Raw genomic sequence first — 27,425 nt, 5'->3', positions numbered from 1 at the left:
TCACTATTTGAAGATTCCATGTGTGTGAATTAACCTATTTGCTAATATTTATTAGTAACCCGCACATCCATACTTCTGGTGCCTTCGTAGCCATTCCAGCCATACACAAAGAAGTGAAAATTTTGACTAATCTGACACATACATTCCCAGCAGAGGCCAAACAAGGCTACATTCTGCCTTCTTATTTCAACACTCATACCGTACATGAGTCCTTTTTGAAGCCTATTTAGTGCCATATTTTCTCATTTTTGTGACTTTTGTTGGTGAATTCATGATTTTAAATGTCTCCCAAGCTGAAGCGCTATCTAGTGTCCTAGGTGCAAAAAGGCTGTGATGTGACTTAAGGAGAAAACATGTGTAATCCATGTATTAGAGAAGCTTTGTTCAGGCATGAGTTATGGGGCCGTTGCTTGTGAGCTCAATATTAATGAAGCAACAATATAAATGAGGTGTCTTTAAACAAAAACACGCATAAAACAAGGTTATGTATTGATCTGCTGACAAAATTAGAGCAGCCAAATGCTCACAAGAACCTGACCCCGTATTTCCTCTAGAAGCCATGGTTCTGTATTTGCTAATTCAGTGTTTGCAGTGACTTTCTAGAACAATGAGAATAATGAGAATCGACCATACTTTCATGAGTATAAAGATCCACAAATCAAAAGGGGAAGAGAAACAACTTGATAGAAACATGGCAAAGCAGACAAAGAGGCAAGTCACAGAAGACACCAGGAGGCCAGTAAGTATGAAAAGATGCCCAGCCTTCTCCATTCATAAGGAAAATGCAAAATAAAACCACAGGCTGTCTTGTCACAGCTATCAAATTAGCAAAAACACAATACTAATATTGATAGAGGAGAAAATAGAACTCTCAAACAGGCATTGCTGTGGGAATTGTGACTGTGATTAATTTGGAGAGCAATGTGGCAATTTCTATTACGGTTGATAATATGCAATTCCTATGACCCAACAAATCCACTTCTAGACAGACAGCTTAGAGATAACCATTGGTCCCCTGAGTTCAAAAATATGAAGTGTCTAAATGTGCATCAATACGGCCATGGGTAAGTAAACTCTGTGTCATGCATTAGGGAAAATCAATAAACTAGATGTACGTATATCAATATAAACAAATCTCAAAACATTTTGCAGACTGAAAACATTATAAAAAATATGTATTACAACAATTACATAACTTTTTAAAGCACATATTGTTGACAGGTACACAAACACCTATATAAGAATGATGCAATAATACACATTATTTCAAAGAGGAAGGAAATAGTACTGAGGATAAATAATAATATATAATATTAATACTAAAATCTTTACCTATAGTATAAGCACATTCAGTTAACCTTCAAAAGAGTCCTATGAAGTAGGTATCGCTACCTTATAATATTTATGTTATAAACATTATAATATTTCAGATGAGAAAACTGAGGCATAATTAAGCAACATACCAGGAAATCCTCCTAACCACAATGTTAAAACAGGAACAATATAAGTCTCAGGATCTTCCTCGGGTTTTTGAGTCTGTAAAATCTAAACTGAACAATTGGCTCATGTGCCTGGTGAGAGCTGGTCCTCCATGGCCCTTGCTTCTCTCAAAGAGGAGCCTTGTTAGATGCCATGGCTGGGCACACAGGCTGTCAGACACATGGGTCCTTCCTCGATTTTGCTAATTCATGATAACCTGAGACAACACCAATGAGACATCATTTTATACCCTTCAAAAGTGGAACCCTAGAGCCCCTCTGATGAATCTGGTCAAGATGTCCTTCCCCTTTTCATTCTAGTCTTTTATTTCAAATACTTTATTTACTCAGCAACTTTTGGATTTTAATATTTTAGTGTGAGTCAGATGGGCAAATGCAGAATAACTTTGGCAGTTAGTTCTGGTATTTGGGTGATATATGGAATTTGATTTATACAGGGCTGGAACCACAGAAGTGGAAGAGACACAGCCCCTCATTCTACAAAGTGGCTTCTGCAGTATCACATTCAGGGTCAAAACTAGAACCCTACCCCATTTTCTCAAAAATATTAACTAAGAAAAATAAGCTTTAGAACATTGAGAGCTTCTAGCAGTAAAAGCTGTTCAGAACACTGGTGTGCAGTCTGATTTCCTCCATGTGGATAACCCTGAAAGCATAAAAACAACAACAGGATGCTCGCAAGGTACCAAGCTAACCGCTCACACAGCTGCAGCCTGTCAGAGTAGCTTATTTGGGGACCAGAAGTGTGGAATTGCACACAGAGAACTCTCCCTCATTATGAGCACGATTGGAAACCAAAATTCATTTGTTCTGTTTTTCCTCCTTCCAAATAAAGCATGTTAAAATCCTCATCTCTATTAAGAAACATCTTCAAAAAAAAAGAAAAAGAAAGTTGCAAGGACGTGAATGTACTGTTTCATGAGTATTTTCTTACTTACCGTGACACTTTTATACTCTGACCCACTCTTACAAGTGATCCAGCAAAACTCTACATCTCAAATCCCACACAAAAAAGGAGAAAACAATACTCTAAGATGCACGTAATGGCCTCTAGCATATCTTAGCTGACTCAGCGGTGGTATTCCAACACACGTGATTTTTTCAAAGCCTGATGATCCATGGATATTTCCTTTACACAATTCAAACGTGCCCATAAACAAGTATGAACACTGCACTGGCTCTCATGAAAATCTCATTCTAAACCCCATTAAAATGGAGAGCAGTAGGGACTGGGATTCTAGTTACTAAACATAAACGACAAGCCCTTCCATGTGATGATTTCTTAATAAACTACATTTTTAAAAATTCAGAACACTATAATTTGGAATGTACTTACATATTTTTTTCACTGAACATAAAAATTTGAAAATACATGAATCTTAAGAACAACAAAGTAAATCGAGAAACCTAGCTTAGTAAAAGTGTAAGAAAAATATATTTGTGCTCTGATTCAAATTCTAATATTTTTTGATTGATATTAAAAAATGGCCACTTGGGCTTCCCTGGTGGCGCAGTGGTTGAGAGTCCGCCTGCCAATGCAGGGGACGCGGGTTCGTGCCCCGGTCCGGGAAGATCCCACATGCCGCGGAGCGGCTGGGCCCGTGAGCCATGGCCGCTGAGCTTGCGCGTCCGGAGCCTGTGCTCCGCAACGGGAGAGGCACAGCAGTGAGAGGCCCGCGTACCGCAAAAAAAAAAAAAAAAAAAAAAAAAAATGGCCACTAGTATTTTTGGAGCCTGAGCAGCTCATACAATAAAAATGAAATAGGGAGAGTTTTTCCTTCCTTTTGTTGTCCCTCTTGGCTCAAACTTCTTATAAAAATACACATCCCTTCCCCATCGGATGTTAACTTTGCGTCATGGAGCAAACGGGGACCATCACGCAGGGGGATCTCACCTTCCAACCACCAAAGAGCAAGGCACGTGCTTCTGTACCATCCTGTGCGCTCCACCTACTGCTCTCAGTGAAATACTCCATCGAAGGCCCGGTGCCTTTCCACTTCTGAGCTCCATTAGCAGCCTAGGTCCACTGTTCTCTTCCTTTGTCATATCAAACATGCTCTAGAATTACCTATCTTTAATAAGAAAGAGAAATCCCTCAATTCTTCCCAAGTCCAGCTTCAGCTCTCCCCCCATGTCTTTGTTCCCTTCACAGCGAAGCTCCTGAGAGAGTGGTCCAATGGTCCACAGTCCCTGACTCCACGCCATACCCCTCGTCCTCTGCACCCCTCTCCACTCCATCCCCGCTAGTCCACTGAGATCGCTCCGTGGTCAGCAAACCCCAGGTTGCCATTTTTGTTCTGCGTAACCAAATACCCCCAAACTTAGTGACTTAACACAAAAATGTAACATGATCCCCAGCTCCGTGGGTCGACTTGGGCTCCTCCGGGCGGTTCTCCTGTGAGATCTCTCCTGAAGCTGCCGTTGAATTCAGCGGGGGCTGAACATGGAATTCTGACCCACAAGATCAGTGGGTCTCAGAGCAAATCACTTAAAACCACTGCGCTTTAGTCTCTTCGAAAATTGACGAGAGTAACAATATGCACCTACTGACCTCAAAGAGTCCTTCGGCTTGGGCTTCCCTGGTGGCGCAATGGTTGAGAGTCCGCCTGCCGATGCAGGGGACACGGGTTCGTGCCCTGGTCCGGAAAGATCCCACATGCCGTGGAGCGGCTGGGCCTGTGAGCCATGGCCGCTGAGCCTGCGCGTCCGGATCCTGTGCTCCGCAACGGGAGAGGCCACAGCAGTGAGAGGTCCGCGTACCGCAAAAAAAAAAACTCCCATGTGTGCATTTTTTAAGTAAGAATACATATAATTGTAAATAAAATATAATTCTGTTTTGTATTTTTTACACTTTAAATAAACAAGAGACTGCACACTTCTGTAACCGTTTTGCCCAACATCACCTCTGGTATTTATCTATGTTAATACTTAGAGCTATAGTTTATTTATTTTCATAAAAGTACACCTATAGGTTATAGGGCATCTTTAATTTTATTAAATAGTATCAAATTGCTCAGAAAGTAGTAGCACCAATTGATACCCTCACCAGCAGCCTGAGGGGTTTTTTTGCCTTACAATTCAGTAAATGTTTGCCCATCTGGTGGATGAGAAATAATACACACTGCACTTTCAACGGGCATTTATTTACCTAAAAACTGGAGCGGGACGGGGGGAGCCTCTTGCATTATGTTTATTGGCCATTCCAACACCCTCTTCTTGGTTCTTATTTATATCTCGTGCCTATTTTCTCTTGGGTTGTTTGTCTTTCTCTTCTTGACTTTTAGGAACTTATTATATATTTTTTAATTAATTTATTTTATTTTATTTATTTTTGGCTGTGTTGGGTCTTTGTTGCTGCGTGCGGACTTTCTCTAGTTGCGGCGAGCGGGGGCTGCTCTTCGTTGCGGTGCACAGGCTTCTCATTGCAGTGGCTTCCCTTGTTGTGGAGCACAGGCTTCAGTAGTTGTGGCGCGTGGGCTTACTAGTTGTGGCTCTTGGGCTCTAGAGCCCAAGCTCAGTAGTTGTGGTGCATGGGCTTAGTTGCTCCGTGGCATGTGGGATCTTCCAGGACCAGGGTTGGAACCCCTGTCCCCTGCATTGGCGGGCGGATTCTTAACCACTGAGCCAGCAGGGAAGCCCTTGCATATTTTTTATACTAAAGCTTTGTCAAGTTGTGCAATGCAAATATTTTTTCCAGTTTTTAGTTTGTCTTTTTAATTCTGCTGATGGTGCCTTTGATGTCCTAAAATTTTAATTTTTAATTGAATTGAATTTATTAATTATGATTTGTGCTTTTTGTGTTTGTTGTTCTTTTTTCCCCAAAAATTACTACTTGCCCTGCCATGATAAAATGTTGTCCCATGTTTTTTTCAAATAAAATTCTGAAGATCCATCTTAAACTGAGTGTGTGTGTGTTTGTAAGTGTGAGATGGCTTTTACTTTCTTCCACATCCATTAATGTATCTTATTTTTCATCAACTCTTAAGACAGAGTAGATATTATCAGAGTGGACAGATGAGGAAAATAAAAAGCAGGGAATATATTTGGCCCAAGGACACCCAGCTTGTCAGTGACCAAGAAGATCAAAGTGAGCATCTTCTTCATCTAAATGACCTCCAGGCATGTCAAGCTCATCAGCATTTAAATCTGGAATCTTATCTTCACCCCTCCCTCCACCTGCCGCTCCCTGCACAGGGAACAGCTGTGCACCCATCCTGGTGCACAGCCTCGAACTGCAGGGCTGGCTGAATGTCAGGTTTTCCAAAAGCTGCCTGAGTGTCCTGCCCCACCTCCATCAGAGATTAGAATACAATCGGTCTGGGTGAGGCCAGGCATTGATAAGTCCTGAAGCTCCCCAGACCATTTTAATATTTATCTATCAGGGCTGTGAACCCCTGGAGCAGTGCCCCACACCCCCTATTTAGTGATTCCAGGGTATTTGGGGTTGTTCCACTGGGGGGTGATACTGTCATCCAGTGGCCAGAGGCCAGGGATGCTGCTAAACAGCCTGCAATGCACAGGATGTACACCCCCCCATAATAAAGAATTGTGTGGCCCCAAAAGTCAACAGCTGCGGCTGAGAAACCTGGATGTGGAGTCTTTCTGCTCACAAGGTAGCCCCTGACCACAGCATGGCCACCAGCACCAAGGACCTTGCCGTGGATGCGAGGTCTCTGGTTCCTCCCCAGACCTACTGGTCAGAATCTAGTACAGGACCCCCTTAAAGTCTGAGAAGCCTTGCGCTGGACTGTGCCCTCCTCCTCCCCCTGCAAATCCAATCAGATAACAAATCCTGTCAATAGGTCCCTTAATTATCTCCAAAATTGTCCTCCCTTCTGCCCTAGGGTCCGTCTCTCAGTCCAGGACTTCATCACTTGTCATCCCACCTATTACAATAACCCTCCAATCGGACCACCTTCTTCCAGCCTAGTAGAGACCTTTACCTTCTTTGAGAGTTAAGAAACATTGTAAGATGGAAGGAAAGAGCTGGACCTTCCCAGGGGAAAACACACACACGCACGCACACATACACTCATTTACACACTCACACACGCTCACATATTTCTACCGTATTCCATACAATTTCAAAGGGTTCATAGCACCTCTGAAGCCCTCCTTGGACACCTCCAGGTAAGAGCCACCACCTGATCTTGGAGCAGAAGGCTTGTTCTAACACGCAGACGGGACCATCTGAACCCGCCCCTGACAGTTCAGCTCTTAGTCCAGCCCACTCCAGCCAACCTAAGTCTTAGCAGTTGCTCTGAGTTGCTCTTAGCAGTTATTCCTCTGAGCCTGCAGATGCTGCTTCCCTGCCTGACGCAGCTTTCCTCCTGGGTGCTGGCTAAACCCTCTCCGTCCAGACCCAGCTCAAGGATCACTTTCCCTGGGAAACCTTCACTGACCTCTCAGCTCCATCCCCACCTTCGATCTCAGTTAGATTTTCCTCCTTTGTGGTCTCTTAGCTCCTGGAGCGCCTACCTGCTGTAGCCCTTCCTGGCTGGCGTGTATTATGTTGTGGGTTTTTTTTTTCTTTTTTTGTATGGGTCTCCCATCACACCTGGGTCAGCAAAGGTATTCATCATCTCTGCCACCTCCATGCCTGGCACAAACAGGAACTCAATCAAGGTTGCTGGTAAATTTAAAGGAACAATAAAGCTACTGTTCTTTTCACTCTGTCATGTATTGCTCTCAATTTATGCTTTGGTGACTGTATTTTTCCCTTATAATTAGTGTAACGCCTTATTTTGTAATCAGGGTGGTGAGCGGGTGTTCATGATATTACTCTTTATACATATTTTTTATATTCTGGAAACATTTTATACTTATAATTAAAAACTCTTAAAAGGTATGATCACAATAAACAAGTGAATGCCTAGGTGTCGCCTGGGTTCTGTGGCAACGCAGCCCCAGATCCACCGTCCTGTGATGCTGCTTCTTGAGACCCAGTTCTGATTTCCCCAAGAGTCTTCCTCTGGGACACAGAGCCATCCTCAGTGGACTGCAGGAGGTGAGTATTTAGAAACATGTTTCCAACCTTAGAGTGTCCAACTGAAAAAACTCATCAAGGACAGAAGAAACATAACTTGAATTAGGGTTTAAAAAACAAGAAAGAGTTTGGCTCCAGAAATTTTACACAGAAAACATTTTAATCTCCCCGAGGATATTATGAAATAGAGTATTTGTTTATTTTAACCTGGTAAGAACCTCATTAACACTGGATCACCAATTTCCAGGTAAAAATCACATCCTCATCTAGAGAAATGTTGAGAATCTTGCTTAATAAAAATAGAGCATACTCATTACAGAAAGGGCTTTCACAAACAAATAACTTTGAATTATTCTATAGCAGTGTTGTTTTATATCTTCTACCCTTTTACCATTACAAAAACTTATTTCTCTCTGCCCTTTAAAACAAACAAACAAAAGTGTCGTTTGCTTTTAAAATATCACCTCTTTTTCACTTTGATTTACTGCCCTTTGGCTACCAGCCCGCTGGTTCTCAGCCAAGTCATCAGACTCCTCTGGGCTGCCTTGCAAGGGAGGGACCCCAAATTGCAGCTCAGGAAGCCTGCTCGGGGCCAGTGTTCCTACAAAGTGCCCTGTACGTGTCAGCTGCCATCTGCTCGGTTTTCTCTCCTTGGACAGGGCAGGTCCTCAGGGATGCCCGTTCCCCTTCCCCTCCAGCAAAGGCTCTGCCCACAGCCCCAGGAAAGCAAAGTAGAAAGTAAGAAAGGTCCTTCTCAGGGACGAACTTAGAGAAAACAGCCTCTGTGTATTTGAAAGTGATGACAAGGGCCAACCCCAAGAAAACAACAACTAACAAAACAAAACAAAACAAAGCAGCACTCTTCTCTTCCAAGGATCCTAACTCCTCAATCCTGGAATCACTTCCCTGCTGTCTACATGAGCTCAAGTTGAGTCTGTCAGTCCAGACAGCTGAGATCACAGGGGACAGAGGTCGACAGATCTTATAAATAAGCTTTTTGGATCATAGTGCAAGACCACACTTGGACAGAGTTTGGAGGATGGCGTTATCTGGTTTAAGATCAGCTCTGCTACTAACCAGCTCTATCTTGAACAAGTTACAGAATCTCGTGGAGCATTCCTTTGCTCCCCTGGAAAACGGGAAAGAAGATAAAAATAAAACCTCTCCTAGCAGCTTCCTACAGACTCACCTTTGCTTCATTTAAGGAGAAGTTTTGCCTGAATTATCAGAGTATGGACTTAAAATATCCAATTCTCTTTGTTGTGTGAGGAGAATTTTTAAGAGTGACAGTTTTTCTTGGCATTGAGACAAGCTCTCTGACAGGAAACTCCTCTAGGTGGATATTTTCCCAGATTAGCACTATATAAGAAGAACCAACCATATGGAATATTAGGAAGAAATATTTTTCTCCCATTCAAGCCTATACCTTTTGAACATACATTCCCCAACAGTTTGAAAAAATAGGAAAATATATTTATTTCTATAATGAAGCTATTCTTTTTAAGATTATAACAAGGATCTCTGTCCAGTTGCACATAAAACCAATTAAGATCCCTACAGTATGCAGTGCAGCATACTGTGATTGTGCATTGCAGCTCCATTTACAATAGTCAAGACAGAAGTGTGCATCGCAGCTCCATTTACAGTAGTCAGAACAGAAGTGTGCATTGCAGCTCCATTTACAATAATCAAGACAGAAGTGTGCATTGCAGCTCCATTTACAATAGTCAAGACAGAAGCAACCTAAATGTCCATCAACAGAGGAATGGATAAAGAAGATGTGGTACATATATACAATAGAATATTACTCAGCCATAAGAAAAAATGAAATAATGTCATTTTCAGCAACATGGATGGACCTGGAGATTATCATACTAAGTGAAGTAAGTCAGACAGAGAAAGACAAATACCATATGATATCCCTTATATGTGGAATCTAAAAAAAAAAAGTGATACAAATGAACTTATTTACAAAACAGAAATAGACCCACAGACATAGAAAACAAACTTATGGTTACCAAAAGGGGAAAGAGCAGGGAGGGATAAATTAGGAGTTTGGGATTAACATAAACACACTACTATATATAAAATAGATAAACAACAAGGACCTACTGTATAGCACAGGGGACTTTACTCAATATTTTGTAATAACCTATAAGGGAAAAGTTATATTTATATATGGCTGAATCACTTTGCTGTATACCTGAGACTAACACGACATTGTAAATCAACAACACTTCAGTTTTAAAAAATATCCCTACAGTACAAAATCGCATGCACACATGCATGCATTCACAAAAATATGCATATTCAGAAGTATTGAATACATGTATAGAACAGAGACTGATGTGTTTCCCTCTCCTATGTAACAGCTGGAATGCTTTATCATTCAACATAGTGGATGCTCCACCTCTTCACCTGTTTGATAAGCCAGTGAATCGCCACAAAAGAGCACATGGTGTACAATTCAGTGCTGATCAACAAAGCATCACTACAACACTTCGGAAATGCAAAAACCTTTGCATCCAAGGGGCCATTCACATCTCAGGCTCTGAGGTCAGTTACTCTCTTCCATTAAACAACTTCCTGTTTTGTTCTATAGGATCGTTTACCACACTGGACTCTCTGCACTATTTTTGTTCTTTTGCTTTTTTTTGACCAGCAAAATCATTGCACCTGAACAAGAAACTGATTTTTTTTTTTAATCTGGCTTTCTCACAGAATCAATGACATAAGAGGATTAATTGTTTGTTTTCAATCCTGACTTTTTCTCCTCCTAGATCTATTTTTGAAACAAATTTTATTTTGGGATGTCCTGACTGGTATGATACTAAATTGGAAAGCCTGGTGCAAATTTTATTGACCTCCATTTCCTACTATAAAGGATGTTCCCCACTAATCTGTCATCCACAGGACAGACAAAGGTTAGAAGCGAGGGAAGCTACGCCAGATGGTGTGCTCAAGAAGCCCAGGGCCAGACTCTTCTTGTTTTGTTGGTTTGTTTTTAAATCAATGGTCAACAAGAAAGAGGAAACAACATTTGGTCATCCTCCTTATTCCAAGCTGAGCTCAACCCAATGTTAACTGCAATGTGCACGGCGAACACCATGTCTGAGAATTGGTCCTTATTAACTGTAGGTTGGCTACGATAAAACGAATGGAATTATGGGTAGATGATGGATAGATGGATGGACAGGTACATGAGTGGAGGAATAAATGAATTAATTAATTCACATTATTCATGGGTTTTTATTTAAACAATGAAGAAAAACTCAAAAAGGTAGGGAGGGTGGGAAGGAGGGAGATGCAAGAGGGAAGAGATATGGGAACATATGTATATGTATAACTGATTCACTTTGTTATACAGCAGAAACTAACACACCATTGTAAAGCAATTATACTCCAATAAAGATGTAAAAAAAAAAAAACCTCAAAAAGATCAAAGTTACCACTTAGAAAACTGTATGAATTAGAGTGAATGTCCCCTCCTTTGCTTTTCAAAAAAAAGGGTTGATAGTTTTGTCCATATTCTTCCCATATTCTTTTGTCATATTATATTGTATTATTAATTTATCTATCTATATTATTTATCAATCATCTATCTATATGATTAATATTTTCAATTAATTTTAATTTTTCCCCAAATTATAATCATATTGCCCATAGTGACCTACATCTCTTTTTTTCCCCTTATATAACAAGGGCATCTGTTCATATCAGTGTAGAGATCTATCCTGTTCTCTTTTAATGACTGCATGGTATTCTGCTGTATAGGTACACCATATGCAATTCAGTCAGACTCCAACTGAAAATTATTTTCAGTTTTCATGCCTTTACCAAGAATACTGCAATGTACTTCCTTGTATATATGTGATTGAACATCTGCATTTTTTTATTTTTAATATCCTTTGCTATCTTCTCTAATTGGCTTGTCATTTTTTCTTTATAAAAACTGCACAGTAGGAATTTTAATATTTTGCCATTTATGTATGTGGCAAATATCTTCTCTCAATCTGTCGCTCCCTTTTAAGTTTTTTTTTTTTTTGGCATCTTTCACTATTTAATGCCTTAAAACTCTTTTGTAGTCAAATCTATTTTTTTCTTATTGTTTTTTTCTTTTCTAGACAATTGTAAGAAATGTTCTCCCAACCCTGAGGTTATAAAAATGTGTATCTAAATTTGACTATAATACTTTTTTGATGTACACATTTAATCCTGACTAAATCTCCATGGGCTCCAGCACATTTTAGAATTAGGTTCTAGGTATATGACTAGTTCTAGCCAACAGGATGTGGACAGAAGCGACTCACACAGTCTTTGTCATTTCTACCCCTGACCGTGGGTACCCCTGTCTGACCCTCCAGCTCTCTCTTCTCCTTCAGTAGCACAGCTCAAAACCACATATTCCAAATTGCATAGAAGATGGAAACAGCCTCAATATCAGTACCTGAAGGGGTGCCCTGGAGAATTCCAAACTCACTTCAGACTTTGCACAATCAAGATGCTCTCCTATGTTAAGCTCCTGTGATCTTAAGATATTTTTGCTGCTAAACATAGTTACCTTAACATAACAATATAGTTTTTCTTCTACATTTCGATGTTCAATTCATCTACAATTTTTATAAGTGTGCAATGTGGGAGTAACTTTATTTTCTTCAAAATATCTTCATTATCATAATATTAAACCCACATATACAAATGTGTCTATTGCTGCATTCACTTTAATGTGCCACTGATATAGCTATCTGCTTTTGTATGATGACGCAACTATTTTGATGTAAATAATTATATATTTTAATATTTTAGAAAACAAATTCCTCCTCATGATTTTTCTTTTTCAAACACTTTTTCTTCCAAATAAATTTTAGAATCAACTTGTTTATTTCCCAAAATAATTCCTTGGGATACTGGTCAGATTTGCATTATAGTTGTACATTGATTTGAGGAGAAGCAGCATCTATAGGCTATTGGTCTTTCCATAAGGAATTATGATATGTCTACTTATTTTAGTCCTATTTTATTTCCTTTAATAAAAATATATTATTCTCTTATTAAATAATTCTTAGGTGTTTTACAGGCTAATTTTGATAGTATCTTGAATACAATTTTTCTCATTTCAGTTTCTAATTGTTCAACGCTAATAAAAAGGAAAGTAATATTTATTTTGTATTTTGTCTTACATATAGCCACCTTACTAATTCTCTTAATAGTTTAACAACTTCTGTTGAATCTATTGGATTTTTAGGAAATTTATCATATTATCTGCAACTAATAACTTGTTTCTTTCTTTCCAAGGTAATTTTCATTGGTTCCTATTTTTCTTAAACCTTTTTTAAAAAGAGAATTAGAATTGGCTTCTAAATTTGACTATTTGCTTTTCTTTTGTCATCTATTGATATAATCATGATTTTCCCCTTAAATTTTTAAAATAATGAATAAACTTAATACATTTTCTAATGATGAACCATCTTATATTTCTTCCATAAACTCTACCTAGTTGTGCTATATTTAAATAGTCATATTTAACTGGAATAATATAAAAATTTAACTCTTAACAATTAGAAACCACCTATGGTCAGGAACTGAGAAATGGTTTAATAAATTAATGGGATAGCAACATTGTGTAATATTATACGACCAATACAAAAAGATAGTATAAAAAATAAAGTGCATACCAATTCTGAGTCCAATGTTTTAAATATTTCATGAGATTTAATCTTCTATGTGACCTAAAACCTCAACAATAAGAAGATAAATTTTCTTTTCTCAAATATAAATAATAATGCTGATCTTATTGAACAATGCCACTTCCCAGCAGTCATATCATAATCTAGCATATGATTTGGAAGATGATTCTGTTTTTATGTGAGAAAAAACGTTGTGTCAATTGTTACAAGCAATTTCTTAAACACATATTATACAAAAGCATACAAAATCCCTACAATATCATATAATAGGAAGATTCACTGTATATTTCCTTGAGTTCTTTATCAGTGCTTTATATGTAATACTTTTTCCTCCCCATCTTAACTTTCAACTATATATTAGCATCTTTTTATTCCTCACATCATCATAATTGTGAGCTTAAAGAAGACATTCAATAAATATGTATCAATTTATTAAAGTCATCCCTGCTCTCTAAGAACTTAAATTCTTCTTTAAAAACTGTCAACTATTTATCACTATATTCACTTTCCATTCAGAAATGTATCAAATTCCTACAATGTATTCATTCAGGGCTCATGTTGTAGGATCTAGTTAGGGAGGGGCTTAACCACCTTTAGAAGTTTGGATAGGTAAATAATAATAAGGGGAAAACTAACAACCAAATAAACTTTGAATCAATTTGTTAATATCCACAAAATAACTTGCTGGAATTTTGAGTGGGATTGCAATAAATCTGTTGACCAAGTTGGGAAAAACTGACATCCTGACAATATTGAGTTTCCCAATCCATGTGCAAGGAGTATCTCTCCATTTATTTAGTTCTTCTTTAATGTCTTTCATTAGAGTTTTATAGTGTTCCTCATATAGGTCTTGTACATATTTTGTTAGATTTATACCTATTTTATTTTTTGGTGTGCTAAAGTAAATAAATGGTTTTGTGTTTTTAACTTCAAATTCCACTTATTCCTTGATGAAGGAATGCAGTTGACTTTTGTATATTAATCTTATACCCAGCAACCTTGCTATAATTGATTACTAGTTTCAGGAGTTTTGTTTTTCTTGTTTATTGAGTTGTTTTTGCTAATTCTTTCAGGTTTTTTACATAGATTACCATGTCACCTGCAAACCAAGACAGTTTCATTTCTTCCTTCCAATTTGTATATGTTGTATTTCCTTTTCTTGACTAATTGCATTAGCAAAGATTTCTAGTATGATGTTTAAAAGGAGTGCTGAGAGGGGACTTCCTTGCTTTGTATTTTCCTTGATCTTAGTGGGAAACCTTTAAATTTTTCACCAGCAAGTATGATGTTAGCTGTAGGTTTTTTGTAGATATTCTTTTATCAAGTGGAAATTACCCTTTATTCCTAGTTAACTGAGATTTTTTAACATGAACGAGCATTGGATTTTGTCAAATCTTTTTTTTGCATCATTGCTATGATCATGTAATTCTTCATTTTTAGCCTATTGATGTAATGGATTACATTAATTGATTTTTGAATGCTGAACCAGACTTGCATACCTGATTAAATTCCACTTGGTCATAGTGTATAAATCTTTTTATAGCTTGTTGGATTAGATCTGCTAGTATTTTGCTGAAGATTTTTGTATCTATGTCCATCAGAAATACTGGTCTGTAGTTTTCTTGCAATGTCTTTGTCTGGTTTTGGTATTAGAGTAATGCCAACCTCATAGAATGAGTTACAAAGTAGTTCCTCTGCTTCTATCCTTTGAAGGAGAGTGTGGAGAACTGGTATAACTTCTTTGTTAAGTGTCTGGTGTAAAATTCACCAACAAACCCCATTTGGGCCTGGTGTTTTCTGTTTTGAATGGTTATTAATTATTGTTTAAATTTTTAAATTTATCTAACAGATATAGTTCTATTCAGATTATGTATTTCTTCTTGTGCATTTTGGCAGATTTTGTCTTTCAAGAAATCTGTTCATTTCATCTAGATTATCAAATTTGTGGACATAGAGTTGTACATAGTTTTCCTTCATCATCCCTTAATTTCCATGGGATCTGTAGTTATGTCCCCCTATTTCATTTCTGATACTAGTAGTTTGTGTTCTTTTTTTCCTGTAATTAGCCTGGCTAGAGGCTTATCAATTTTATCAATCTTTTCAAAGAACCAGTTTTTAGTTTCATTGATTATCTCTATTGATTTTGTTTTAAATTTCCTTGATTTCTGCTCTAAGTCTTATTTCTTTTCTTCTGCTTACTTTGGATTTAATTTGCCCTTCTTTTCTAGTTTCCTAAAATGGAAGTTTAGATGATTGATTTTAGATTTCTCTTTTTTCTAATATATTCATTCAGTGCTATAAATTTCCCTGTAAGCACTGCTTTTGCTGCATCCCACAAATTTTGATAAGTTGTGGTTTTATTTTCATTTGGTTCAAAATATTTTTAAAATTTCTCTTGATATCTCTTCTTTGACACATATGTTATTTAGAAGTGTGCTTTTTAATCTCCACATATTTGGGGACCTTCCAGTTATCTTTCTGTTATTGATTTGTAGTTTAATTCCTTCTGAGGGAAGATTTTGCGTGATTTTTATTCTTTTAAATTTGAGAAGCTGTGTTTTATTGTCCAGAATATCGTCTACCTTGGTGAATGTTCCATGTGAACTTAAGAATGTATATTTGGCTGTGGCTGGATGAGGTAGTCTATAGATGTCAATTATATTTAGTTGATTGATAGTGTTGTTGAATTCAACTATGTCCTTACTGATTTTCTGCCTGCTGGATCTGTCCATTTCTAATAGAAGGGTATTGAAATCTTCAACTATGATAGTGAATTCATCTATTTCTCTTTGCAATTCTATTTGCTTTTGTCTCACATAGTTTGACACTGTTGTTATGTGCATACACATTAAGGCCTGCTATGTCTTCTTAGAGAACTGATACCTTCTTCATTATAAATGCCCTTCTTTATCCCTGATAACTTTCCTCACTTTGAAGTCTACACTCTGACTGAAATTAATATAGCACGCCTGCTTTCTTTTGATTGGTGTCAGCATGGTATATTTTTCTCCATTCAGTTACTTTTAATCTGTGTTTGTTCTTATATTTAAAGAGGGTTTCTTGTAGACAACACATAGTTGTAGACAACATATAGCTGATCCATTCTGATAATCTCTGTCTTTTAATTAGTGCATTTACACCATTGATGTTCAAGTGATATATTGATATAGCTGGATTAATATCCACCATAATTGTCACTGTTTTCTATTTGTTGCCCTTGTTCTTTGTTCATATTTTTGCCTTCTACTATGTCTTGTAATTTTTTCTTGATAGCTGGATGACATACTGGATGAAAGTAACTGCTGTAAATAGACCTTTAGTAATGTGGTGGTGAGGTGTGGGAAGAAGAGAGGTGTTCTATAGTTTCATGATTAGGTTTCAGTTTTTTAGTGAGCCTATGCTCTGGACCATGAACCTCACAAGAGTTTCCCATTTTTTTCTCTCCCCTTAGACGGGACAGGATGGCTAGAGTAGACTGCAGTTGGGTATATCTCCTCTCCCAGTCAGTTAGCCTCTGATAATATCTCACCTGGTTAGGCTCTAGTTAACTAGTTTCCTCTGTGGGCAGGTCTTGGAAAGAAATCAGAGTCATCTGGTGTATTTCAGAATGGTTCCTCTTTCCTTCCCCTGCTGGAAGCACAAGGGGATTTTTCTTTGATACTATGGGAATCAAGCTCCTGGAGGTAAATCTCTCAAAATCGTGGGTCTCCTTGGAGTGTTTAACTCTCAGAGTCATCACATAGAGCCTCCTGCAATTTAACAATTACATTTCAGTTTTTCTTCCCTAGCACTGAAGTCTCTGCTCCAAGAAGCCATAACACTGTATTCATCTGTCTGTCTCTCCAGTCTGGGGTGCAGCGGTTTTCTCTATATCCTTTCCTTCATTCCTAAAGGATATTTTCACTGAAGATAGAATTCCAGGTTAGCGGTTCTTTTCTTTCAGCTCTTGACAATGCTGAGATACTTTTTGGCCTCCATCATTTCTCATGAGAAATCCACTGTCATTTGGATTGTTATTGCCCTATAGGTAATGCAACATTTCTCTCTGCCTGCTTTCAAGTTTTCTGTCTTTAGTTTTCAGAAGTTTGACTAGGATATGTCTTGGCACAGAAATATTTCAGTTTATCCTGTTTGTGGGTTTCTCAGTTCCTCTAATCTGTAGGTTTATGTCTGTTGCCAAATTTGGGGACTTTTCAGCTATTATTTCTTTGAATAGTTTTCAACCCCACCTGGTTTCTCCTCTCCCTTTGGGACTTTGATGACATGAATAATAGACCTTTATTATAGTCCCACATGCCACTGAAGCCCTATTAATTGCTTTAGCATTATATTTTGTATTCAGACTAAATAATTTCTATCGTTCTGTCTTCAAGTTCATATATTCCTCCACCTGTATTCCCTATTCTGCTGTTGGTCTATTTGGTTGATTGGTAGTTTTTTCATTGTTTGGTTATTATAATTTCTCAGTTCCAGAATTTCCATTTGGTTCTCTTTTATATCTTCTCTTTCTTTTCTGAGATTTCTTATTTCTTTGCTGAGACTTTTTTTTTCATTTGTTTCAAGTATCTTTGTAATTGCTTATTGAAATGTACTTATTATGTCTGCTTTAAAGTTTTTGTTAGATAAATCTCATATGTGTATCATCTCATTTTTGGCTTTCCTTGATTGCCTTTTCTATTCTAGTTGAGATTTCCCTGGTTCTTCCTATAATTAGTGATAGTTAGTTGAACTTTGGACATTTTGGGTATTATTTTATAGAGTCTGGATCTTATTTAAACCTTATGTTTTAGCAGGTCTCTTCTGACACCATTCTGGTGGAAGAAGGAAGGTGCCACTCATTAATACTAAGTTTTCTATTTCACTTCTGTTGACACCTGGGGGGAAGGCTCTTCAGGCCAGCTCCCCACTTGGTCTGCATCCACACTGTGGATGGTGGGCTCATTACCACTTAGCAGTAGTGAAAGGCCTGACTCTCACCTGGCTTCCTCTGACACCACCCCAACAGGAGAGGGAGGTGGAAATCCAGTCACCCCATGCTGTCTCCACTGACACTGCGGGGGGCTGGGGTGGGGTGTAAAAGTCCCAACACCCCACTCAGCCCTCACTAAAGCCACATCAGTGGGTGGGGCGCCTTGTTACAGCATGGCAAGGACGGAAGTCTAGGCTTCTGCTGGCAGGGCAATGGGGGGACGGAGGGGAGATGAGACGAAAATTTCTTCTGTGGTGTTTGGTTGCAGTAGAGCAGATGTTATCTAACAGTTTTCTTGCTAGGGTGCCCTTTTCTTGGACCTTTGTGTAGAGATTGCAGACTTTTCTTGAGGCTTTTTTAGTCTGAGTCCATTGGTATTTCCAGGTTGCCAGTTTCTCTGATGCCTGATCTGGGATACAAGAGACAAAGTAAAACCTAGGTCCCAAGGTCCCTAGCCAGTCTACCTTTTGTTCTCCATCTTTCAGAGTCTTCTAATATTTGTTATATAAAATGTCAGGTGCTTTTAGTTAGCAAGAGGAATGGGGAAAAGGCTGTCTACTCCATCTTCCTAGAGGCAGAAGTTAAGATAGATTGTCTTTAACAATTCTGAAATGCATTTACCCTTACAGTTAACTTTCTTATTGCCTGATACAAAATTTTATTCCATAACTATAAACATAATTAGCTCACATCTTCAACAGCATATCATCTTGAGTAAATCTTTCCTTTCTTTTCACACACTTTACCTTCAATAAGAGATGTTTGAGAATGAATAAATGTATATGGAAGATGAATACTCACTGTGGCTCTGACTTTTTAGTAGCTCAACAAAATTATTTAAATATCTATCAATACAGGACATGGATTTTTACTTTCACACAAGGAAATAGTACATAGGCCCTTTAAAAATGAGATATAAATTTATGTGTAAAAAAGTTTAATACGCATTGTGACCAGGTTAAAACAATTAAAAAATATTTTGAGCTTTTCTGTTTTGAATTTTTAAAAGAGTTTAAAAATAAATTAGTGATGATTGAGCCAGAGAAATAAGAAATCTTTTAGTTTTTCAATAGCTATGCCCTGAAAGCAACTTCATATGGCTTCTCTCATTGGATGTTCACAATATATATAATTAGGGAAGGCATTAGTCCTGGTTACCTTCCAGTCCAACACAGTTTCTAGGTACCACACAAATTTTTTATATACATTTCTTGGCTTCCCGATGCACTCATATTTTCCTTTTTAAAACCACCTATCCAAAGGGCAGCCTATGATGTAAGATAAACAAATGTGACGCTGTACGGAGAATCAAAATTTGCAAATGTGTGCTCACTGATTCCTAAGAGTCCATTTTCAACAAACAGGTGTTTCTCCTTTCCTATGTACTCTATGTACACATCAGATAAACAGCCTTAAAGTTTTTAATCACAAGGAGACCTGTGACATATGACTTTTCTACTTCAAAGGGCTCTAATAATAGCACATGCATAGAAATATAGCTCTCTGAGCAGAGTAAACAAACACTGCTCTCTCCTGAGAGGGATCAGATGAATCCGTTAATGTCAGATCTCTCCCAGAATTCCATTGTTGTCTCTCTTTAAGGAAAACCACTGAATCTGGGATTGGGAGCTTTTCTCAAAACGTGTTTCCTTTAAAAACACAGGGAAACAGGATTTTTGGCCACAGGAGGTCAAGGTCAGCAATCTAACAGAATTGGTCCTTTTGAACTTCCTTTCTAAGAAACACATGTGATGAAAGCTGTTACACTGAAAACCTCGGTTGACAAGTGACGATCAGTTTTCTTCATTACACAAGGAATGATTTCAGGAAGCATACCTATGCAATCTACAAGTCAGTTTAGTGATGCAAACTGTAAAGTTCCCAGATAATGTGAATAGTTCTGTGAGGATCGAACAGTGTTTTATCATTTTTGTGTGCCCCACAATGTACTGTACACAGTCCTGCACATAATAGGTATCGATAATAATTTATTTAATGAATAGCTGTATTTTTAGCAACAAGAGAAAAAGAAACTTACAAAAAATCAGAATTAAGAACGCATAGAAATGCAGACTAAACACCCAAACTGAGCTCCTCCAATATTGCATTGCTTTCAGTGACCCGAATTTATAGAGAATTATTTGCAAATATGAGACTGTTATCAAATAAAACAGAAATGCATTTTTTATTAGGGTGGTTTGAGTACTGCTGTCTTAGATGTATACAGTATTTTTTGAGAATTTAAGAAAATTTCCAATAAATTAACTCATGTTAGTGTTACAGAAATTTCAATGCTGTTATCTCCATTATAAAGATGGAAAAATTCAGAGGAAATTTACCTAAAGGCACCCAAAGGTGAGCCACAGAGCTTGCTGTTATCTAACCTTTGCTCCTATAGATGGGACTCTCTTTTGTTTCTGAAGAGAAAGCAGCTCCTGAAGCTCTTATCTCAGTAAGAAGGGCTTAAGGTGCGAGCACACAATTCCCTCCCTAATCACTTTCAGCTGCAGTCCGATCGCTTTCTCCCTGATATTGAAAGGCCACTGAGCTTTGGTTGAGTTTTAAGTAAGAAACGTTAAAGAAGAAAGCACATCAAGAGAGGAGAGAGATGTTTTGTCACATTGGCAGGTTTTCCTCCATCTGATGATCACATTTTCGGTTGACATTGTCCACTTCCTGCCCAGAAGGAGAATGTTCAAGGAAAATGTCTATAACACATTTCCTTTTGCTTTAAACTGAATCATGGAAACCCATAAAATTGTCTCATTCTACACCAGAAAGTGAGAATTCCTAGATATTGTGGCAATTCTAAATTAGGAAATGAGAATCATTAAACAACAGAGTTGTTTGTTTACATGAAATACCACAACATTGTTATTCATCACTCGGCCTTACTTAGGTTTTACTAAGTTGGCCTATTTCCATTTAATATAAGGAAGCTTCTAGTTTCTCTTTTTAAAAACTCATTTCAGTAAGAATCAATTTGGGAGCTGTCCATCTTTTTCAAAAAGGTTAAGACAGGGACTTCCCTGGTGGTTCAGTGGTTAAGACTTGTGCTTCCAAAGCAGGGGGTGCGGGTTCGAACCCTGGTCTGGGAACTAAGATCCCATGTGCCTTGTGGCACAGCCAAAAATTAAAAAAAAAAAAAGGTTATGATATCTGCCATCAACTTATGTTTGTAAATTAATGAGATGAGAAGTAACAATTGACTACTATGTTTCTGTTAATTTTCTTTTTAATGCTTGAAATGACCAGAAGACCCAAAGAAGGACCAGATTTTGCCTTATGATATGTTAATTAGGAACCAGTTAAAAGTGTTTTCTAGAAAGGTCCAAAATGTCTATCCAGTGAAGATATCAACTGGACCCAAATGCTAAAAGCAGTTAGCATCATGTTACAGTGAAGCAGATGCCTGTGAGGTGGGTGACACAAACTTGCCAATGCACTGGTCATATGGACCCCACCCTACAATGTTGGAGAGTAAAACATCCCCAGACTTGATGCTTTTATAGCTATGTCTAGTCTCGGCCCAACATACAAGGCAGTCCAGAGCCAAACACAGCAGGTAGCCCCACAGGAAGTTCCACTCACTATAAAGGCTTTCACTTCCTCTCCTGCCCCAGACTCACAATTCCCACAGGCAGCAGGAGAAGTGGGAGTCCCAAGGAAATACAGAACCAGCTGCAATGTGTTACTACTCTGGATAACGTGTAACCTTTGTTAGCAGCCATGAAATAAGTACAACGCTACACCCTCTCCTAGAACAGTGTCTGTCATGGGCATGACTCAGTAAAGGCATGTCCAACTGAGTAAACAGAATTCCATCAGACTGCATTCTCTTAACTTTTTGTTAGAATTTCTGATAAGCCTATATTTGGAAATTTTGTCTTATCGAGACATTTTGCTTTGAGAAACACCTGCGTTCTCTTAGAAGATATTCTTTAGGTCGAAAGACAAGTGATGGCTTGAATTCTAGAATTTTACAACTTAAAGGACTAAAAAGGTCATGTTGTCCAGTAATTCCCAAAAGTAACCATAAATCACTGCCTAGCTTATCAAGAATCACCCTGGGGAGTTGGTAAAAATGTTAGGTTCCTTCCCTGCCACAAGGAGAAGCCGAGTGTCGGTGTCCTGAGCCACAGTCCAGACATGTGAGGAAGGAAGCCTTCAGAATGACCCCAGCCTCAGCTGCTTCCCACTGCCCCGCATGAGCGACCCAGGGCAGGACCTGCCTAGCTGGGCTCAGTCTACCCCCAGAACTGCGAAAAGATAGTAGTGATAGTAACGATAATGATAATAAGTGATTGTTGTACACCACTAGTAGAAATATATGCACGCACATGCACACACACATGCACACATACATATACCTGGTCTGACTCAGGAGCTTGGGGCCTGAGGTGGAAACATCAGGAGGAGGGTACATCTCAAGCATCTGTATTTTTTCAACATTGTAAATCAACTATACTCCAATAAAAAATTTTTTTTTAAAGCAGCTGTATTTTTTTACAAGCTCAGTGGGTATTTTGAATAAGCAGTCAAGTCTGGAAACACCTAAAAATCTCCTAACCCCTTGCTCTTAAAACAAGATTACCTGCTTTCTCCCTTACTATCTCACAGTCGTTCAAGGCAGAGCCCGGTTAGATACCGGCGGACACAACTGCCAGCGTGATTCCTAGGACCTAGAGGCAAAATGTCTGAGGGCTGGAGTGAAGCTCAAAGGTCTCCTGACTGATGCGCTCACACTCTTATCCCAGCTGCCCTCCCCAGGCAGGGCTCAGGAGGGATCACCTCCTCTGTGTGAGCTGAAGATTCAGAATCAGAAACGCTGGTGATTTGAACAATGAACGTATGCTGGAAATTTTCTGCAAGGTTCTCTCATTGTTTTTAAAACTTGTCAAGCAGCAGCTTTCCGAATATTTTTTCATTCAAGTTCTCTTCTGTAACCATCAGCCTGTTTAAAGAGATACCCACCAACAGGTACATACGTGAATGTGAGAATATATGCCTAAAAGAGGCCTGGCTCCGGCCAGGGACAGGCAGGGGTGCCCCTCTTTCCACCTGCTTCTTCCCTGGCAGCAAAGTAGGGTTACTGGAGCTTCTGGTCATCGGCAACAGGAGAATGTTCTTTTTCATCTCCACTTTTGCCTTAAGCAGGCACCTCCATCACTCTGTATCATCTGGAGGTTTAATTCTGATACTCTTTCCCAAGACACAGAAACCTGAAAGCCTTAGTCCTCCAACACCTGAAGTCCTAGATGTGGAAAGAGAGCGGTTAGGGCATCCATTTCTAGTGACTACAGACTAGGTACATTGGGAACAGCATTTCTACTTGAAGGCAACAGAGTGCTAAGATAGTAGAGAATTTCCAAATCAGAAACCAAGCCTCAGTTCCTCCTTAAGAAGCTAGAAAAAGAAGAATAACTTGAACCTAAAGTAGGCAGAAGAAAGGAAATAGTAAGGAAAAAAGTGGAAACTAATGAACTAGAAAAACAGAAAACGATAGGAAAAAAAGCAATTGAACCAAAAACTGGTTCTTAAAGGTCAATAAAACTGATAAACCTCTAGCCAGATTGATCAGAAAAAGAGAGAAAGAGAACATAAATTACCAATATCAATGAGACAGGTGTTATTACTATAGATATTATTACTATAGATACTATTAAAAAGATAATAAGGAAATATTACAAACACCTTTAGGCCTTACAAACACCTTTAGGTCAATATCTCTGACAAATTAGATGAAATACACAAATTTCTTGAAAGACACAAATTACCAAAGTTCACTCAAGAAGGAATAGACTACCTAAATATCCTAAATATTTTATAGAAATTGAAATTATAGTTTAAAACTTTCCCACAAAGAAAATTATATAATCAAATGGCTTCACTGGTGAATTCTACCAAAAGAATTTTAAGAAGAAAGAATGCAAATTCTAAACAAACTCCTCCAAAAAACTGAAGAAGGAATTTTTTTCAATTCAGTCTATGAAGTCACCTTTACCCAATAAGAAAATCAAAGACATTATAAGAAAGGAAAACTACAAATGAATATCCCTCATGAACATAGATGCAAATATTCTAAACAAAAATTTCAGCAAACTGAATTCAACAATACAGTAAATGCATCACACATTAGGACCAAGTGGGGTTTATTCCAGCTGTACAGGGCTATCTTAACATTTAAAAATCAATTCATGATATTATCAAACTAAAAAGCAATTGAACCAAAAACTGGTTCTTAAAGGTCAGTAAAACTGATACACCTCTAGCCAGGTTTATATAATCAGGTGTATAATCATCTCACATATACCAAAAAAAAAAAGGCATTTAATGAAATTCAGTATCCATTCCCGATATAAAATCTCACAAATTAGGGTTACAAGAGAACATTCTTAACCTGATGAAGGACATATACAAAAAAACCTACAGCTAACATCATTCTTAATGTTGAACGTCTGAATGCTTTTCCCTTCAGATAAGAAACAAGCCAGGAATATTTGCTCTCACTATTTTCACTCAACACGATATCTGAAGTTCTAGCCAGTGCAATAATGCAAGAAAAAGAAATAAAATCATCCAGATTAGAAAAAAAGAAGTACGATTTTATGTATTCACAGATGACATAATCATTGATATAGAAAATCTAACAGAGTTTACAGAAAAGATAAGAGAACTAATAAGTGAGTTTAGCAAGATTTCAGGTTACAAGATCAATATACAAAAATCAATTGTATTCTTATATACTAGCAATGGAAAATAAGAAATTTAAATTTAAAAAGATATTATTTACAATAGCATCAAAAAAAAATGATGGAGATAAATCTGAAAGACCTGTACTCTGAACACTAGAACATATTGCTGACAGAAATTAAAGAAGACTTAAATCAATTGGAAGATACATATTGTTTATGGCTTGAAGACTCAGTATTGCTAAAGTACCAATTCTCCCCAAATTCACCCACAGATTCAATGCAATACCAATGAAAATCCCAGATGACTAGTTTGTAGAAATTCACCAGCTCATTCTAAAATACATATGGAAATACAAAGAACCTAAAATAGCTTAAACATTTCTGAAAAAGAACAAAGTTTGAAGATGAACATAATCTAATTTCAGGACTTAATACAAAGCTACATTAATCAAAACAGCATGGTATTTTTGTAAATAGATCAATGGAACAAATAGAGAATCCAGGAGTAAACTCACACATATACAGAAAGCTGATTTTTGGTAAATGCACAAGGGCAATACAATGGAGAAAGAAGAGCATTTTCAACTGATGGTCTGAAACAATTTGATATCCACAGGCAAAAAAAAAATGACCTTCACATCATATACAAAAAATTAACACAAAATGGATCATACACCTAAATGTAATACTTAAAACTATACAACTTCTAGAAGAAAATAATAGCGAAAACCTGCATGACCTGGGTCAAAGACTTATTAGATACAACATTGAAAGCACAATCCACAAAAAAAAAAAAAAAACAACTGAGGGAGGGGATTCTGGGAAGATTGCAGAGTAGAAAGCATCAGGAATCTGTCTCCCCACATAGACAACAACTACACTGGCCAAATCTATCTGATGTAACTATTTTTGAACTCTGGAATCTATTAAAAGCTTGCTACTTCCAGGGGAAGACTTGGACAGTAAATTGCTATTAATTTCAGTCAGTTTCACTTCTTGGCACAGTACTAGCTGCCCATCCCCCTCCTCCATTGCAGAAAGCTGTGCATGTGTTCCTGGAGCAGCTCACACACAGCCTGTGGGAGCGAGGGTGAACAAAAGGATTCTTTCCTACAAATATTGGGGATCTGTGCTCTGATCATGAATTGCTCCTTCTGATCACGGAGGTAAGACAATGAAGCTGGCAACCTTTGTTGTTCTAATTCCCCTGGCTGTTGCAAACCCCTCTCCCTCTGGCTGAAATTACTTCTGGGAGATTTAATATGCTGTGCCCCTTTCCCTCCTTAAGTTTTTGCTTTTTCCTTTTGGGAGCCAGACATGAATGACTAACACATTCAAAATCAACTGTGTATACACGAAAAATTAGAAAGTGACCATATATGCCCAAGGAAGGCTCAGAAAAGAGCTGAGAAGACATTCAGCTTACACCTCAGGCTGATCCTCAGCACAAAGACAGCCTATAACAATCAAAAAACAACAGGGCTTCCCTGGTGGCACAGTGGTAAAGAATCCGCCTGCCAATGCAGGGGACACGGGTTCGAGCCATGGTCCGGGAAGATCCCACATGCTGCAGAGCAATTAAGCCCATGTGCCACAACTATCGGGCCTGCGCTCTAGAGCCCATGAGCCACAACTACTGAGCCTGCGTGCCACAACTACTGAAGCCCGCGCCTAGAGCCCGTGCTCCACCACAAGAGAAGCCACCGCAATGAGAAGCCCGCGCACCACAACGAAGAGTAGCCCCTGCTCGCCACAACTAGAGAAAGCCCGCATGCAGCAACAAAGACTCAACGCAGCCAAAAATAAATTAAATTAAAAATAATAATAATAATACATTTTAAAAAAAGCAAATCCTGGGGGGCTTCCCTGGTGGTGCAGTGGTTGAGAACCTGCCTACCAAGACAGGGGACATGGGTTCAAGTCCTGGTCCGGGAAGATCCCACATGCCACAGAGCAACTAAGCCTGTGCGCCACAACTACTGAAGTCCGTGCACCCAGAGCCCGTGCTCCGCACAAAAGAAGCCACCACAACGAGAAGCCCACACACCACAATGAAGAGTAGCCCCTGTGTGCCACAACTAGAGAAAGCCCATGGGCAGCAACGAAGATTATTAATATAATAATTAATATTAATAATAGAGTATTAATTAATTATTAATATAATTAATTAATTTTTTGAAAAATCAAACCCTGGGGAATGAGGAGAATCTGATTTCCAGAGCTACCACACTACTCAAATGTCTACTGTTCAACAAAAATCACAAAGCATACAAAGACAAGCAAATTATGACCCATTCAAAGGAAAATAAATAAATAAATCAACAGACACTGTCCCTGAAAAAGGCCTAATGGCAGATATACTAGACAAAAACTATGAAATGACTGTTTTAAAGATGCTTAAAAACCAAAGGAAGACATGGAAACAGTCAAGAAAATGATGTGTGAATAAAATGGAAATATCTATAAAAAGATATAAAACCTAAACAAAAGAAAAAAAAAGAAATTCTGGATCTGAAAAACACAATAACAGAAAAGAAAAATACACTAGATGGATTCAAAAGCAAATTTGAGCAGGCAAAGAAAAAAACA

At 38.1% G+C, this 27,425-nt stretch overlaps 1 long non-coding RNA gene across 3 annotated transcripts in view; it reads right to left on the bottom strand.

Moving 5' to 3' along the window:
* LOC308630142 overlaps positions 1–27,425 on the bottom strand; it is a 67,736-nt gene that overhangs the window by 14,957 nt on the left and 25,354 nt on the right. For all 3 annotated transcript variants that reach the window (XR_014017768.1, XR_014017769.1, XR_014017770.1), the window contains exon 2: positions 3,394–3,571. This is a non-coding gene — a long non-coding RNA (uncharacterized lncRNA). The remainder of the gene's footprint in view (positions 1–3,393; positions 3,572–27,425) is intronic.

This window comes from Mesoplodon bidens, assembly GCF_964165515.1.
Source record: "Mesoplodon bidens genome assembly, chromosome: 16".
Taxonomy (NCBI): domain Eukaryota; kingdom Metazoa; phylum Chordata; class Mammalia; order Artiodactyla; family Ziphiidae; genus Mesoplodon; species Mesoplodon bidens.
This window is presented reverse-complemented; position numbering and strand designations above follow the sequence as displayed.